The sequence below is a fragment of the Hylobates moloch genome, unplaced genomic scaffold, assembly GCF_009828535.3.
Source record: "Hylobates moloch isolate HMO894 unplaced genomic scaffold, HMol_V3 SCAFFOLD_1, whole genome shotgun sequence".
Taxonomy (NCBI): Eukaryota; Metazoa; Chordata; class Mammalia; order Primates; family Hylobatidae; genus Hylobates; species Hylobates moloch.
This window is the reverse complement of record NW_026652276.1, coordinates 108,038,818-108,056,316: the sequence shown is the minus strand read 5'-3', so window position 1 is coordinate 108,056,316 and position 17,499 is coordinate 108,038,818. Positions and strand designations below refer to the sequence as shown.

General features: G+C 39.6%; 1 protein-coding gene across 2 annotated transcripts in view; it reads left to right on the top strand.

Moving 5' to 3' along the window:
• The window catches only part of AUTS2 (activator of transcription and developmental regulator AUTS2), a 1,229,496-nt gene that overhangs the window by 796,691 nt on the left and 415,306 nt on the right, over window positions 1-17,499 (top strand). The gene's annotated exons all lie outside the window — the stretch shown is intronic.

Sequence of the window (17,499 nt, the reverse complement as noted above, 5' to 3'; positions counted from 1 at the left end):
AATGGTGGGAGTGAAAATGGTTTCTGGGGGAGACAAGAAGGAGAGTGACCAGAAAGAAGAGGAGATGATTAGATCAAGAAATTATGGGACATCAGGTTGAACTGACAGGTTGCAACCTTATTATAAGGAGTTGGTACAATATGGAAGGAAAGCAGAAATTAAAGTTGTTGCATGAGGAATGGCACTGTGACAAGGTACACTTGGTCAGTTGGGAAGAACATAATGAGAAGGATTAGTTAAAAGACTTCATAATAATCCAGGTATCTTCTCCTCATCTGCTCCCTGTAAGACTTGAATGACTTCCTGTTACCTTTAGAATAAAGTCCCAGTCTTTAGTCTTGCTTGCCCATCCCTATTTTGAAGAGACTACCAGATATGCAAAGGGTACTAAGATGAGGAAGACTCGGATATGTTGGAACCAGGAGCCAGACCATGGATGCACAATTAGAATTCAACGATGCTATCAACAGGCTATGTTTAGGAGTGCAGCCTAGCACCTTGCAAGGGCTGTGACCAAGCCAGACTTAACCCTGCCCTAGTAGGATATTGGAGGTTAGGTGGGCTTGCCAACACAGGCATCAAAGCAGAAACCTCCTTACTATTTTTTTTAAACAGCTTTATTGAGTTATAGTTCACATACCACACAACTCACCCACTTAAGGTGTACACCTCCATGTTTTTTAATATATGCACAGAGTTGTGCACTCATCACCATAATCAATTTTAGAATCAATTTCATGACCCAAAAAAGAAACCCTGCACTCCCTATCCATACCCCTCCTTCCTTGCCCATTCCACAGCTCTCAGCCCTAGGTAACCAACCCTCTATTTTTCATCTCTATAGATTTGCCTATTCTGGGCGTTTCATACAAATGGAATCATACAATATATGGTCCTTGTGGCTGACTACTTTCACTTATTTTTCACTTGTTTTAAAGGTTTATCCATGTTGTAGTATATGTCAGTACTTCATCTCTTTACATTGCCTCATAATATTACATTACATTGACACACCACATTTTGTTTTTCCATTCATTAATTGATAGACATTGGGACTGTTGCTACTTTTTGGCTGTGATGAAAAATGCTGTTATGAACATTCATGTATAAGTTTTTTGTGGACATGTTTTCATTTCTTTTAGACATATACACACCTTATAGTGGAACTGCAGAGTCACTATCATTTAACCATTTGAGTAATTGCCAGACCATTTTCTACAGTGCCTGCATTTTACGTTTCCATCAGCAGTGTATGAGTGTTCTAGTTTCTCCATATCCTTGCCAATACTTGTTGTCTTTTTTTTTATTATAGCTATTATTCTAGTGGGTGTGAAGTTGTATCTCATTGTGGTTTTAGTCTGCGTTTCCATGATCAGAAGTTGTATTTTCAAAACTAAGGCATAAGTGAAAGCATGTTTGAGGGCTTTGACAGAAGACTGAGAAATAAATATTAAGAGATTGATATGGATAGGAGGATTTCAAGCAGTTAAAGGCTAAGAAGGAATTGGACGCAGCCTTTTATAGTATGTCCAGTCCATGGTGTTGCCATGTTCCATGGAAATGAATAACCAGAGGTTGCTATTCTTATTCTAACCATTCTCAGTCCTTGGCAACAGAAAGTTAGAGTCACCTGAAAAATAATTTTAAATATACCAGTGTTCAGGCCCTATCCTTGGCCAATTGAATAAGAATGTTTGGGGATATAGCCCAGGTATCTGTAGTTTTTAAAATCTCCTCACATGATTCTGATGCACAGTGAGGGTTGAAAGACACCATTGTAAATAATTCAGCAGGATTAAATAGTAGAATGAATGTATTGATTGCATGCACTGATCAGATAACCATCTGCCTTTATTTTGACCTGTAAGCTTTTCTGAGACACCTGCTAACTGAATTTGATCAAATAGATGTGAGACATAATTGCAGTGTGCAGTCTTCTCCAACTAATGATAGAGGAAAACCTAGCATGTGGTTCATAAAATCAGTTAACGATTTCTCCCCAATTAAACCCTGAATTTAAAAGTTTTGTCACAGAGTTGAGTTCCTTCATTTTTTTCCCATTTATATTGGCTACACGTGAGGCATTTGTTTATTTCCAATGATTCCAATCTCTTTGAGTTCAACATACAGTGATGCTTTTCAAGGTAATGAATTAGTTCATTGATTAGTTTATCTATTATAAGACAGTAAATTGATGTAATGAGTCACTGATAGATATCCTAGTAGTTGGCTCATAGATACAAGCATTTTTTATGGTTGTGTTGATTTGAACATGTGCCACTTCTATGCAAACCTTGACCTTTGTAATTGACCTGATGTGTACAGATGACAGCAAATAGATCAATCAGGGTGATGTCTCATTACCATATGGCCAGTGATTTCTCTAGGACTAAAGTATGTTTTTTCTCTTTAGGGATTGAGGGCCATTTTTGTCTTCTGTTAAAATTCTAGGTCTAGTCACAAAACTGGGAAGGATGGGAACTAAAGTGGAATACTATTCTGCTAGTTTGGCACCAAGTTTCCAATGCTGAAATGAATGATTTTCCATTGTCCAGACTCTTCTTTAGAGGGGTCCTATGTCCCCAACTTAAAATTTGAGCTACACAGTTTCATAAAATGAAAACTGATATTCCAGAAAGAAGAGGTAGATAATGCAGAAATGTCAGTAATTCGACATGTTCTGATGCCAGCCTGGCCAGAGATGGCTTTGGTTTCATTGTAGATTGAGATTTCTTATAGAAGGTTTAAAATGCAGGGAAGGTCAAGTTGAGTTTTGTAGAGGAAGATGTCCTAGTACTTTTTTAGGGAACCCATATTTTTGTCTTAATGGAACTGCTAAAAAGATGTGCAGTAATCCAGGCCTTCTCTTCCTCTCAAAAACAAACTAGGCACTGGTTGTATTTAGTCTCACATTGGTTTAATCTAGACTAAGTGGAAGCATGGCATATAGATCATTGATGTAAAGAGTATCATGGAAGAAATTGAAATGGAAACAAACAGTAGGGGGAAGACCTGTCTGGTAGCAGCACCTCCTCTCCATCTGGCTAGCCGTCAGGTTTCCTGGCCATTTCTCATTCAACACTTCATCTTTGCTTGCTTCTTCCTTTCCTTTCCTTTTTTTTTTTTTTAAAATATAAATATTTTAAACTGCAACCTGGAAAGAAAATGAGAGGTATATAACACGTCCTTAAAAACAAAGAGGAAAAAAAACCAACCCTGTTAATAACTTTCACTTTTAGAGTTTGGGCTGGTTGCAAGGCCCAGGGGACTAATCTGCTGAATGTGGAAGGATATGGGGCCATTTGTCCTAGGAGAAGCACTACATTAAAAAGAAGAGGAAGAAGTCATGGGGGAAGGGTGAGGGTCTGCTGATGAAAGTAGCTGTCAAATTAGCAGGTCTGGAAGTTGTAGTGCATATTGTTATGAGCTGCTCAAGTTCACACCAGAGCAACCAGCTCCATCCGTCTTTCTCAGTTTACATTTTAATTGGCTTGTAGTTAAGTTTTTTAAACACTGCGAGATTGCTGACATACACTGCAATATCATGTGAATAATTTATGGAGGTTGCTCAAGACAAGCTTTTTTTTTTTTTTTTTTTTTTTTTTTTGAGAAACCAGGGGGGAATGGGAGAAGAAGGATGAGAGGGTCTGTGGGAGGGGCCAGGACAGAAGAGCAGACACAACTGCATGTGCTGTGCTGGATGTTAAATGTTTCTGCTGGTGTAGGCAGCAGCATTTGGGATTTCAGGGAGGTTTGTACAATACGATCTTATTAATAACAATTCTGTCAAGAGAGCACCCAATTAAATTGAATTGGGTTTATGACTCCCTCTTGGTTTCTGAAAATGTGTGGATATAAAACCTCTGCGATGTGAATATTGGATAACAAGGGTGGGTTTTTTTTTTTTTTTTTTGGTTGGTTTTAATGATTCCTCCTACTACTGAGAATTTGCTTGTTTATAAATGCAGGGGTAGGCATTTTTCCCAAACTATCTTTCTGTTTTCTGCTCTCAAAATAGTCTAGAGAAGATGGAACTGGCATCAGTGGGCAGTTATCCTAAGAACGTGACTGCTTCTAGGTGTGGTTTGCTGGACAACTCTGAGTCTAGAATATCATCTAATTAACACCTGTGGGACAATCTTCTTCATCTGCTAAAATATACTTTTTTTTCTCATTACAAAATGAGTAAATTATATAAAATGTCTAGAGTACAAAGAGGAGAATAAAAATAACCTATAAGTCCTCCCCCCACTAATAAAATTGGTATGGTTTTTGTTTATATCTTTCTAGTCTTTTTTCTGTTCATATTTAGTGAACATAATTTAGTGAATCGTATATACTGTTTAGAAGTCATCTTTTTTTTTCACTAAACATTACATCACGAGCATATTCCCATGAATGGTCTATATGGAATGTCATTTCTAATGACTGTAGTGTGTATGTGTGAATTAACTATACTTTATATAACCTATCTCCTGCAACTAAAATGCAGTGTTAGTTTATAATTTTTATCCATTTTAGACAGGCAAGTTATAAATATATTTTTTGGTCAAATCTCAGTATACATTCTTGATCATTTCTTTAGGAAAGCTCTGAGAAGTAGAATTTCTACATGAAGCAGAGTAAGTCTGAGGGAAAAATCATTAATGTCTCAAGAATTTTGTCTCGGAAAGAGGGATAAAGCACATTTTTTAAATTAATGAAATTAACAGTTTATTCTATTTAAAAAGAAAAATGGGCCGGGCGCGGTGGCTCACGCTTGTAATCCCAGCACTTTGGGAGGCCGAGGCGGGCGGATCACGAGGTCAGGAGATAGAGACCACGATGAAACCCCGTCTCTACTAAAAATACAAAAAATTAGCCGGGCGTGGTGGCGGGCGCCTGTAGTCCCAGCTACTCGGAGAGGCTGAGGCAGGAGAATGGCGTGAACCCGGGAGGCGGAGCTTGCAGTGAGCGGAGATCGCGCCACCGCACTCCAGCCTGGGTGACAGAGCCAGACTCCGTCTCAAAAAAAAAAAAAAAAAAGAAAAAAAAGAAAAATGATAACATTCAACAAGAAGTTCTTTGAAATTATTGAATTTTTTGCCTTGTGGGGTTTCTTAACCACAAAACCTATCTGTTAGGATTAATGGAGGCTATTTTTTCTTTACCAATTGCTGTATAACTACTTAAGACTTCATGTAATCAGCTGAGATGCTACAAATGTATTGCCTGTCAACTCCAGTAAAAAAGTGGGCAGTTAATTAAAGGGATGTCTTGCCGTTAAACAAACTTGCAGTCAATTGCTTGTAAATAACATTTAGTTTGATATGTAGTCAAAGGGCAGGAAAATAAGTGTTTAGGCAGGACTGGCTTTTTACAGCGTAAAAAGAGAAGTGATTATATTGGGGTCAAGATGAGTAGCCTTTCAACTGGCATATTTTCCTTTTAAAAAGTATATTCACATATCAGAAGAAAGGTGAAAGACATAGAAGGCCATAAGGTTGGTCAGTTTGAGATCTTTTCCACTTACAGTAACTAAGTCCTCATCTTCCTGCATCCCTTGAAGACACTGTTTTACCCTAATATCAAGCCTGGCTTTGAGGTCTGTGTGTGTGTGTGTTTGGACATGTGCGTGCACACAGACTGTAAGTAGATGAGGCAAGAACTCCCTAAACCAAGTGCCATACTCTGCAGATGGGAAACTGCCATCCATAGACCCAGTAGAAAGGCTGCAGTAGCACAGCAGCACTTGGGACAGCTACTCCAACTCAGGCCCTTTACCTGCTCCTCCTAGGAGTGCCCCGATGCTCCCTGCACCTTTGTTCAGCTCTTCCTTGATAATCCAGGATAGGATCACACATTTTCTGGATGGTGAGCTTGTAGTCAGAAGCCCTTTTCAAGCTCAACACTTTCAGAGGGAGGGTTTATCCAAAAGACACCACACTGATTCAATATGTTAAATGTTGAAATGCTTGTGAAACAATGCATATATGATAGAGATTTTTTTCTATCTCAAAATCACTTGGATATGAGAGACCAGAGCTATTAGAAGCCCCATTGACTTTGCTTTGATATTCCATTGGAGGTCATTGAACTTTGGAGCCTCACTCTGAAGCCAAGAAATTTCACCTTTGCCAATAACCACGTTAAAATGTGTGTACCTGGCAATGGTGAACCACCCTCATTTACTGGTTTCCATTCTTTGTATTGGCTATTCATTATTTCATCAACAAGAATTTATTTTTTTAGTGCCAATTTTATGTCCAAGTAGGTAGTATGGAATGCAAGAGAAGGTGTAAGTTATGGCCATTCCCCTCATGGACCTTCTAATAAAGCAAAGTAAATATGTAATCCACTTACAGTCAGTCAAGAGCAATATTTTTATTTGTAATGATTCCACATTTTAGCTTAAGAAAGTATTTATTATTCTGGGGAGAAAAACGTTGGCTGAATTAATGGCAGATTCTGAATGGGCTTTGAGCAACATTCGGAATACAAGTGTGTTAAGTTAGGTGGGGTTGGTGAGGTTTGCTTTATTTCCTGAACTGCTATGAATTAGCAAATTCTAAACCATCTGTTTTCCAATTACATGCAATAGCTTGTGCCTACCTAAGTCTGTCTTTCTGCCAAGCTTCTACTTGCAACTCATTTTAAAACTTATTCCTAAATACCCCCAAACCAGTGGAATAATAGTAGGCATCACCTTAAATCATAATATTTTCACAAGAACATGTTCAATCTTGAAATAATGGCCAGGTTTTACAAAGTGGGAGGTGAGAACGGGGGAGTAGTTTGTTTTTTGTCGTTAAAAAAAAAAAAGAAAAGGTGCTTGAATGAGCAAGTTGCTCAGATTTCTCTGCTGCTTTCTTCCCAGATGGCCAAAGGGAGAGAGCACTTTTGCTGAAGAAAGGGATGAATGAAAAGGACACCTCTGTATCCAGTTATTTATAGGATGATAATTGATGATAGGGTTGGAGTTTTAAAATGTTTCCATGTGAACAGTTTGCAGTTCGCTTTACCTGCCTTTTCTGTGGTATTAAACACATTGCTTAATTCCTATTTTCATTTTGGATTGGCAAATTTCTTTATAAAAGGTCAGATAGTACATATTTTAGCCTTTTTGACCACACAGGTCTCTTGACATATATTCTTTGTTTCTCTTTTTTTTAAACAACACTTTAAAAATGCAAAAACTCATTTTAATTTACAGGTTGCATACAAACGGACTGTGGGTGAGATGTGGCCGGCACACAGCTCATGCCTTAGAGAAACATGGGGGGATATCCTGGGTGGGCATGAGTGTCAGGCCAGCAAGATTTCCCTCTTACTGCTGCTTGCTTTGTTCTCTTCTGGTCACTGGCTGTCTCAGGAGCTAGTCCCTGGAGCCCTGCTCTCCTGTGTGATGTAATGGTGTGAAATGGTGTTTCCAGTGGAAGGCCTGCGGGGGTAAATGCTGTCTCTAATTAACCTGTTCATTTAGTGCCATTATCCTTTATCTTGAATGCAGTTCTGCTCTGGGAGGATAAGGAAAGTGCTTAATTATAGTAACAGTTTCACATTGTCTTTGTTTGCATGATGAAGTACAAAAAGCCCAGGAGATGAAGCTGTCAGTCACTAAGTGTCTTTGGGAGCCTCTTGGTTTTTTGCATTTAATAATCATGCTCTGTTATTGAGTGTTGTTGAATGAAACCTCAGGTCACAGTCTTTGTCAATGATCTGACCCAAGACATCTGGCCTATGTAAGTTATGGCTAATGCCCACGAACTGGATAATATCATTGGCAAATTGTGGCTTCATTGATGCCTGTTTATTTGCTTTTTGCCTCAATTAGAGTACTTTGGATTGTTATTTGTCTTTTTACTGTGTTTTCTATCTCCCTAATTGCACGTTAAGTACCTGTAGTCCAGGGAATGTGCCCCATACTTCTTTGAAGCCTAAAGTCTTTTGGAATACCATCACAATATTTTTATAGGACTTTTTTATTAACCACAATAAAAAATGTCCTATAAAAACATTGCAGAGATCCTCATACTCAAACTCTGAGGAGCCAAAGTCAGCTGAATGGTGTTTGGATCTCAAACAAAAAAATATATATATTATATATATTTTATATATTATATATATTTTATATATATTATATATAATATATATTTTATATATGGTGATATATCACAATAAAAATGTTGTATAAAATATTGTAATGGTTAAAATGGTAAACCATTTATATATATTTAAATAGTTTATATTTAAGCTATTTAAAGCCATAAAATGGCTTACCATTTTAACAATTTTTAAATGTATAGTTTAGTGGCATTAAATACATTCGCATTGTTGTACAGCCATCACCACTGTTCATCTCCGGAAGATTTTTCGTCTTCCCAAACTGAAACTCCATGTTCATTAAACAATAACTCTCCATTCTTCCTTCCCCAACCCTGCCAACCAGCATTCTATGGTCTGCCTCTATGAATTTGACTACTCTAGGTATCTCATAAAAGTAGAAACAAGTGGTATTTGTCCTTTTGTCTGGCTTATTTCGCTTAGCATAATGCCTTTTGTTTTTGTTTTTGTTTTTTTTGTGACAGAGTCTCGCTTGTCGCCCAGGCTGGAGTACAATGGCGCGATCTCGGCTCACTGCAAGCTCCGCCTCCTGGGTTCACGCCATTCTCCTGCCTCAGCCTTCCGAGTAGCTGGGACTACAGGCGCCCGCCACCACGCCCGGCTAATTTTTTTTTTTTTTTTGTATTTTTAGTAGAGATGGGGTTTCACCGTGTTAGCCAATGGTCTTGATCTCCTGACCTTGTGATCCGCCCACCTCAGCCTCCCAAAGTGCTGGGATTACAGGCGTGAACCACCGTGGCCAGCCAGCATAATGTCTTTAAAGTTCATCCATGTTGGCAGCATGTGTCAGAATTTCCTTCCCTTTTAAGGCTGAATAATATTCCATTGTATGGATGTGCCATATTTTATCTATTCACTTATGAATAGACACTTGGGTTGCCTTCACATTTTCTCTATTGTGAATAATGCTGCTATGAACATGTCTAAGTCCTGCTTTAATTTCTTTCGTGCATACTCAGAAGTGGCTATTGAAATATTTTTGCATCTGCCAATGTAACAACTTTTAAGCTCTGTGGAACTTTAAATATTCTTATGGTTCTTTCCTATGTTATCTGCCTATGGTAAAATTAATTTTATAATAAAGAATTCAGTTATTAGCTGTGAAACACAAAAAGATCTATGAGAACAAGCATGTATTCATCCTATGTACCAGGCACTGAGATTAGCTCTTATGTGAATTAATTTACTTAAGGCCCACAGAATATGTTATCTGTGTGCTACAGAAACGGAAATAAAGGCTTAGAGAGGTTAAGAAACTTGCTTAAGTTCACACAGCTAGTATGTGGCAGACAGGGTTCTACTACAGAGACCATATTTGTAGATACCATGAAGCCATTCAGAAAAGTGGATTACATCTATATTCCTCATTATATTCCCAGCATGGTTAGCAGAAGGCTTATCATTTTCCATTGCATGATGTCACTTTTAAATTTCAAAATCAAACTATATAAAATAACATGGAAAATTACTTGAAAGCTTTAAAAGTGCTATACACATGTAGAGTATTAACAGTAAATCTAGTGATGGACGAATGTTAAAAGCTATAAGTATATGATTCAGAAACCATCTAAGAATTTTAAACTGTGGTCTAATTATTATGGAAGCTTACTGGAGCCTATCCTTGTGATTTGTTAGAACATTGTTTCAAATGCCATTTTATTCATATCTCTTCCAATTCTTATTAAGACTAGCACTGCTGTTATGAGTTTCATGGCTTTTTTTTTAAGTTGCTGGATATAAGCCAGGTTATCATATAATGCCCTTTACTACCTGTAGTCACTTTGGGATAGGTACTGTGCCTTCCACCATCTTTGAAATCCTACAACTCCTAGGCTAGGTTGAGATGCCAAATAGCTGAAGAGCTATCATGTTGAAAAACTATTATTAGGGCGGGCACGGTGGCTCACATCTGTAATCCCAGCACTTTGGGGGGGGCTGAGGCAGGCAGATCACTTGCGGTTAGGAGTTCAAGACCGGCTTGGCCAACATGGTGAAACCCCTTCTCTATTAAAAAACACAAAAAGTAGCAGGGCGTGGTGGCGTGCACCTGTAATCCCAGCGACTCTGAAGGCTGAGGTGGAAGAATCACTTGAATCTGGGAAGCAGAGGTTGCAGTGAGCTGAGATTGCGCCACTGCACTCCATCCTGGGTGACAGAGCGAGCATCTGTCTCAAAAAAAAAAAAAGAAAAGAAAAGAAAAACTATCATTAGACTTAATTTGTGTCATTTCCGAGGACAGAATTGAGGCCATTCTGTGTGTGTAGGTTCTGGAAGGACACATTTCAGTGCAGAATAAAAGATGTAGTTGTAGCTTGGTAAACTGGCTGCCTTGAAAATTAGTAAACTGTTAATGGAACTATTCAAACACGGGCTAGAAAATCCTCTCAACAAGGAAGTAAAGAGGATTCCTACACTAAGAGACTGAATTTATTAATCTTCAGACTTGGTCTATTATGACATTTACTTCAAGTGTTCTAAGAACTTCACCTTTACCATTGTCTTATGTAGTATTGTTTTCTTCAGCAAAAGACAGGAGCTAAGAGTTTTTGGTTGGCTTATTTATTGTACCAGAGGCAAGTAACTGTGCTGTGTTGGAATGACTTAGAAGCAGAAAATATTTCCTTCAGGTGCAAATCATGGTCAGGAAGACAACAGGGTCAACTTTTTAAACCCAGATTCTCCAGGGTGTGGACACATCATGTACAAAACATGACTGACACTAAGCAAAGAGTCTGAAGTGGTTCGATCAGTATATATTGATTATTTGATTTATTGACTTTGCTGCAGTCTTCTTGGAGCTCTTCAGCATCCAGTACTATAAAACTCACTTTTTCATTGTAACATTTGACTTGAGCAAGGACTTAGGTATTTGGCACAAATGACATTCTCTCCTCTTTTCTGATTAATGTGGCTCTGGGATCAAACGAAGTTAATGCAAATACTGGAATATTTGCTCAAACAGAGACCAAAAGGGCTTAAAATTCAGTGCAGGTAGAATTGTTTGTTTAAGTATCAGAAGGACAGACTTTGGTAATTTCAGCTGCATGTGTTGGTTCTTATTTCATTTTGGTAGAAATTGAGTACTGGAGACTGCCTGGAAGCCAGCCTCTAGCATTGACGTCTGACAGTAACCGCAAAAGCAGTCCCCCTTTCCGCTGGCAGAGCCAGGACCACGTCCGTGGCTGTGATCTCACGGGAGGGCTCCAGTCCACAGCCTGGGTTTATGACTGGGAAGCCTGCTTCTTGTAAGGTGGGGAAAACAGAGCCAAACTGACCCCACAGAATTTGAACTTGGAGAAACTGTAGAATCCAAAGGACCCATCAAGGCCAGGGACAACGCCTAGTCTGAACTGGCGACTGTGGGCTTTTTCAGAGCCAGGTGTCAGAAATGGGTAAATATCAAATTGCATCTGATTAAAAACAGGAGGGAGCAGAGCTCCCCTTACTCACTGAGGAGCCAAAGTCAGCTGAATGGTGTTTGGATCCAAATAATTCAAAAGCCACAGTCTCATGACCCAACCAAAGAAATATTCAAAACTGGCCTGAAATAGAACAGCATGTTTTCGGAAATATGCTATCAAACACATTTATCTTTGGCTAAAAAACGAATTAAGTAGTTTTCTCTTAAAATGGCCAGATATCCATTAACATAGAAGAGTATAGGATAAATGCCTCTTATGGAAATGGTCAGATTCATGATTTCATTTAAGTTAAAAAAAATTGGCAATGATACTGTATAAATAATATTTGATCTCATCCAACACTTTTGGTTGAATTAGTCTGTTACCTGGGGAAAACACTGAAATAGGAGGATGAAATAATACTAAGAATAACATTAGAATTATATATTTAAAAATTACTGATTACATAGCTATTTCACCAATGGGATATTGACAAGATAAAGAACAGGGATAATGATAGCCCAAGGGGATTTCCCAATAATGCAATAGTGAAGAAATCAAAATCCAGCCAACATGGGCATGTCTTATATCTTGATTGGAAGGTAGATAACACAGTACATACATTTGTGAAAACTCAACCAACTGTACACTTTACAGCTGTGTGTTTTCCTGTGTACAAACTATACTTCAAGGAAAAAGTCAAATCAACTTATTTATGGAGCTACAATTTATGAGAAAGTACAACATTAAGCAAGCCTTGGGAGAAAAATTTCCCAGCATTCAGGAAACTTGAAAATCATTCGTTAGCCCTAGACACAAATGTAAGAAATTTTTAATAATAAAAATTAAGTCAATGATGAGGGATTTGAAGATTCTTAATATTGTGGACCTAAACGGAGCCTCTGTGATCATTAACCCTCCAGTTACAAATATGGTAAAACAGAGATTAAGAAAATTTTAGAAAATTTTCCAAAGAAAATCAGAGGCAGAATTTGACTAGATGGCAGAACGATAAGCTTAAAGCTCCTTCTCCTTTCTCCTTTGTCACATTGACTTCCTCCTCCTCCTAACTGCTAAATATTCTCAAGGGTCTGTTTTCGGCTCTCTTTACCTTTATTTTTATATTGCACTCCCATTGATCCTTTAATTTCAAAGTTGTTATTTCTTTATTCAGTCAGTTAACACTTTTTGAGTGTATACCGTATACCAAGCACTGTTTTATAGGTGAGTGATACACAACTAAACCAGAAAGACTAAGTCTTCACTCACAGAGCTTACTTTCTACTAATGTCTGTGTACCTGGAAGCCAGATACTGATTTCTGGAACAAGTATTCTCAGCAGTCCAGACACCATTGCCCTACAACTTCCCTTGCGTATCATGACAGCGTCTCAAGCTCAACGTGTCTGTAATCTCTTCTCTCCAAATCGTCTCCTCCTATTTCCCCCAGCCTGAAGATCATCATTGGCTGTCCTTGTTGAATCTCTAGGTCAACCAATTTGAAAAACTGTAAACTCTTCCGAATTGACTTTTTCTTAGATCTGTTTAGAATGTCTGTGTTTCCTCACTTCTTTGTAATGTCCAGTAGCTTTCTAACTCATATCTCTACTACAGTCCCCAACTCTGATGTGTCCTACACATCACTGCCTGGCTAATTTTCCTAAAGCACACCTCCTATACCAACTTTTTCCCAAACACACACACATACTCTCTCTTTTCCTTTGATTTCATCTGCCTTTCAAATTAAATGGAAATTCCTCTATCTGGCAGTAAAGACTATTGAAAGCATGCCTCCACCCTCCCTTTCAAATCTGACTTCTCCACTACAGGTACCTGTACCTACTCCAGCCGAAGTGGATTTTTGGCTGCTCCTTTGGCAGGCCCTAGTTCTCTACCACTCTGCCTTTGCTCATTGTGTTTCTATCTGGACTCATTATGCAGCTTTGCCCCACTCCGTACTCATCATCAACCGCTGTACAACTCACTCACTGTCTTTTCTAAGACTCCTTTCTCATTCTGATCAGCATGATTTTTCCTTCATTTGAGTGTAGTCATCGCTCACTGCATTGCATTATAGTCATTCTCTTCCTTTTTTATTAAAACAACACGATGGATTTTCATAAACTGACACATCCTTATTGAAAAAAATTAAAGTATACAGAAGAGTAATGAAAGTAAAAACCACCTGAAGCTGTATCACCCAGAGATATCTGTTTTTGAACATCCCTCCAGATGTTTCTTTGTGTGTATACACAATTTATGAAGTCTATATGTTTTTCCAAAACTGAGATCAAATTCTACCTTTTTTCATGCTGATATATTCTGATGCTCTTTTAATGTTGATCAACAGAAAAATAAGCTATAATTTGCAGTGGCTGCAAGGTATGTCATCATTTGGCTTTCCCATAATTTTTTGCTTTTTGTTGTGATTTATTTTTTTAAGCTTGTGTTCCTCCCAGTAGAAGATGAGGGGAGGAGGACACATGCTTAGCATGTGTTCTGCCCATGTGCTTAGCACAGTCTTGTAAAATGCAAGTGAGCAGTCTGTCATGGTCCTTGACAGGGACTGTTTGTGACATATCACTCCATGTGGTTTGGGACCTGGGAAAATGTTTAGAGATCTTGAGAACAGGTTAGAGAGGATTGACCTAAAGTCCCGTAGTAAAATTTCAGCCTTTAAAAAAAAATTATTACTTTCTTTGAACAGCCTTATGCCCCCATTGCCTGTAAGAAAGCCATTCATTATTTCTTGTTACATAATCTGCAGAGAGCTTATTCACTTAGAAAGCAGTGCATTCATCATAGCTTCTATCTTATGAGTAGCTAAAAGCAGAATCTGTTCTGCATCTTTGAGGCATTCTTCACAGCACAGACCTCATGCTATCACTAATTAGCCAGAGCATTCCCAGCCAAAAATCCCAGTGCCTGTGCTTGACAAAAAAGTCTGTTTTTTCCACAGTAAGGGTGAAAAGCCTGCCTCTCTGTCTAAGGACATCTCCATAAGACAAGCAAAAATAGGGTGGTGGTGAGCTCTCAGATCAGCCAGCGCAATGAAACAGACTGCAGCCTCTTAGGAGACTTACTGTTTGCTGCCTCCCTTTCTCTGCAAAGTGGGATCTCCATTAGATGATGCCTTTGTACTCTGACAAAATACCTAACCACCATGAGACAAGCCACTTCTGCATTATTCTGTACATTGTTCCTATCCATTCCCCATTTTTGGCTTCAGAAGTCATCCCCTAGCCAACTTCCAGCCACTTGCATTAATGATGAATGCGATTAGCAGCCTATGCTAGTCCATTAGGGAAAAGAAAGAAAGAAAGAAAAACCATGAGATTGTTTGCTTGTCACTGGGAAGTGAAGCTTGACGGGAACATCCTCACTGTCCCTCCCCACCGCCCCTCCTGCCGTGTGCCTGTGATCTGTGCGCATGCGCTCATGGTTGCCCGTGTTCCATGGCTCTGCCATTTGCTCAGTGGGGGGACGTTTTCTTAGCTGAGCAGTGCACCACTCTGCCTGAGGGATTGAGAACATATTGCTTGGCAGGTGGGCCTACTCAGACGCACTGACTGTTGTTTCAGCACTGACAGGGAACATACATCATGCAGGCCCATTATGCCAGCATAAATCCATGGTAACCTGTTCAAAGGGCTGCAACCAGCAAACAACATGTTTGGGTCTTAATAGGTGATATTTTTGAAACATATAATTGGGATCTGAGAAGTAATTCTGGATGACAAGCCACTCCTTCTGCCATCCTAACAGAAGCTGGGCCTACAGCAAAATACCACTCCTGTCATGCTGCACAAAGATGACTGCCATTCCAGCTCAGCTCCAGGCTGCTGTGCACGGCACCGACGGTGCCAAGAGCTTGTCTGTGCAGGGAAAAGAGCCCTCAGGTTTGAGGGCTTTCCTTTGTGCCTTGGTGCTCTGGACTGCTGGCAAAAGGAGCTCCTAGGATTGTTGATAGACAATGTCAGAGCCTCTTTCTTCAGCCTACTATTACAAGTTTGAAAGGGATCTAGAGTTTGTTTGGTGTTGGGTAGTGGACAGATAATCCTCAAAGCCAGAGGGTTCTGATCTTTGTCATGAATAGGAGCTATCTTTCATTTCCCCCACTGGCCTCCAGTAGGATAATGAGATATTAATAAAGTCCTTGAACTGAGTGTGAAGGGGCTTGGTATCACTAGCCTTGCTGGCTGCTTCCCTACACGGAAGCCAGACATGTGGTGCCAGCACCTTGGAGATATAGTGGGTAAAGGCTGGCACAGCCCTGGTCACAGAAAACACTTTTTCCCTGCGTTTCTAGGACGAGGAGATGAATGATTAGTTTACACGAGTTTCCATCCATTGGAGTCATGATACAGTTTCCTTACAACACACATGCTCCATGACTCATGTTCTGCATTCCTGTTGTGCAGACTCTCACAAGATGCACCTCGCCGCACATAATCATCCGTTGCTTTCTGCTTATCCACTAAACTGTGTTCTCCCTAAAGACAAGTACCATATCTTATTTGTACATAGCCAAGTGCTGGTTTCATGGGAGACACAGAAGGACTGAAGAAAAAGGAAGATGTTCATTCATAGAAAGAAAAGCCACGAGGAGGTCATTGTGGAGTTGTTGACTTTTTTTATCTTCTTGATTTCTATGAAATCATAACATGGGTATTTCAGTATGACTTGCCAATTAAATTGCAACTGGGTGGCAATATTATATTATTTAACTCTCATTTTGCCACACAATTAAACCAGTATCAACACAGCCCAATATGCATGCTACAGCATCTGCACTTTTCTCTTGCTACAACAAAAGTAGTTTCCTTAAAGCAAATTAGAAAATAGTCTCATGAGACCAAGGACTTTATAAAGTATAAGGACCAAGGAGGGCCAGGTGTGCACCTGCAGTCCCAACTACTTTGGGGGCTAAGGTGGGAGGATCGCTTGAGCCCAGGAGTTGGAGGCTGCAGTGAGTGATGCTGGCACCACTGCACTCCAGCCTGGGCAACACTGTCTCTAAAAATAGAAAATAAAATAAAATTTTAAGGACCAGGCCAGGTGCAGTGGCTCACGCCTGTAATCCTAGCACTTTGGGAGGCCGAGGTGGGCGGATCACCTGAGGTCAGGAGTTCGAGACCAGCCTGAACATGGAGAAACCCCGTCTCTACTAAAAATACAAAATTAGCCGGGCGTGGTGGTGCATGCCTGTAATCCCAGCTATTCGGGAGGCTGAGGTAGGAGAATTGCTTGAACCTGAGAGGCGGAGGTTGCGGTGAGCCAAGATGGCGCCATTGCACTCCAGCCTGGGCAACAAGAGCGAAACTCCCTCTCCAAAACAAAAAAAAAAAAAAAAAAGAATTTTAAGGACCAAAGAGAAGACTGTTATGATGTGAACAGTAGCAGTCAATATTTAGAAAAGTTGTGTTTCTGATAGCCTGGCTCGGAATGGTGATTATGAGAGATATGGGCTGTATCACACCACAGCAATGGCCCAGCTACCACTCCACCAGTTTCACCACTTTCTTGTTTCTACTCAACAGTATGGTTAGTTACGACACAGAGATTTGCCAACCCAGGTTTCATAGAAACATAGACTTTGGTCCTCTTTCCCAAGATATTCTAGTTAAAAGGCCTATATGGGAGCCTGGGATTATACTTTGAAAATGATTTTCAGGTGGCTTAGATGCAGCCAGTCTGTGGACTCTGGTTTGGGAAGCACTGATAAGAAGCGTACAATACTGAGAAGCCCAGTAGTTTCCTCAGTCTTTCCACTGCCATGTGCCCTCTATATGTCTTTCCTGGGCCATCTGTCTAAAAATGCCTGATGTCTTAGACAGAGGGTCTGAGGAGCCTTAAGAGCTCCTTGCAAGACATAAAACCAAGAGGCTTTTTGATATGGAAGGGAAATATCATTTAGTACATCTCCATGTCCATCATCAGTTCTACCTCTGAAATATAGTTTAAAAACACGTTTATTGAAATACGATTCACTTATG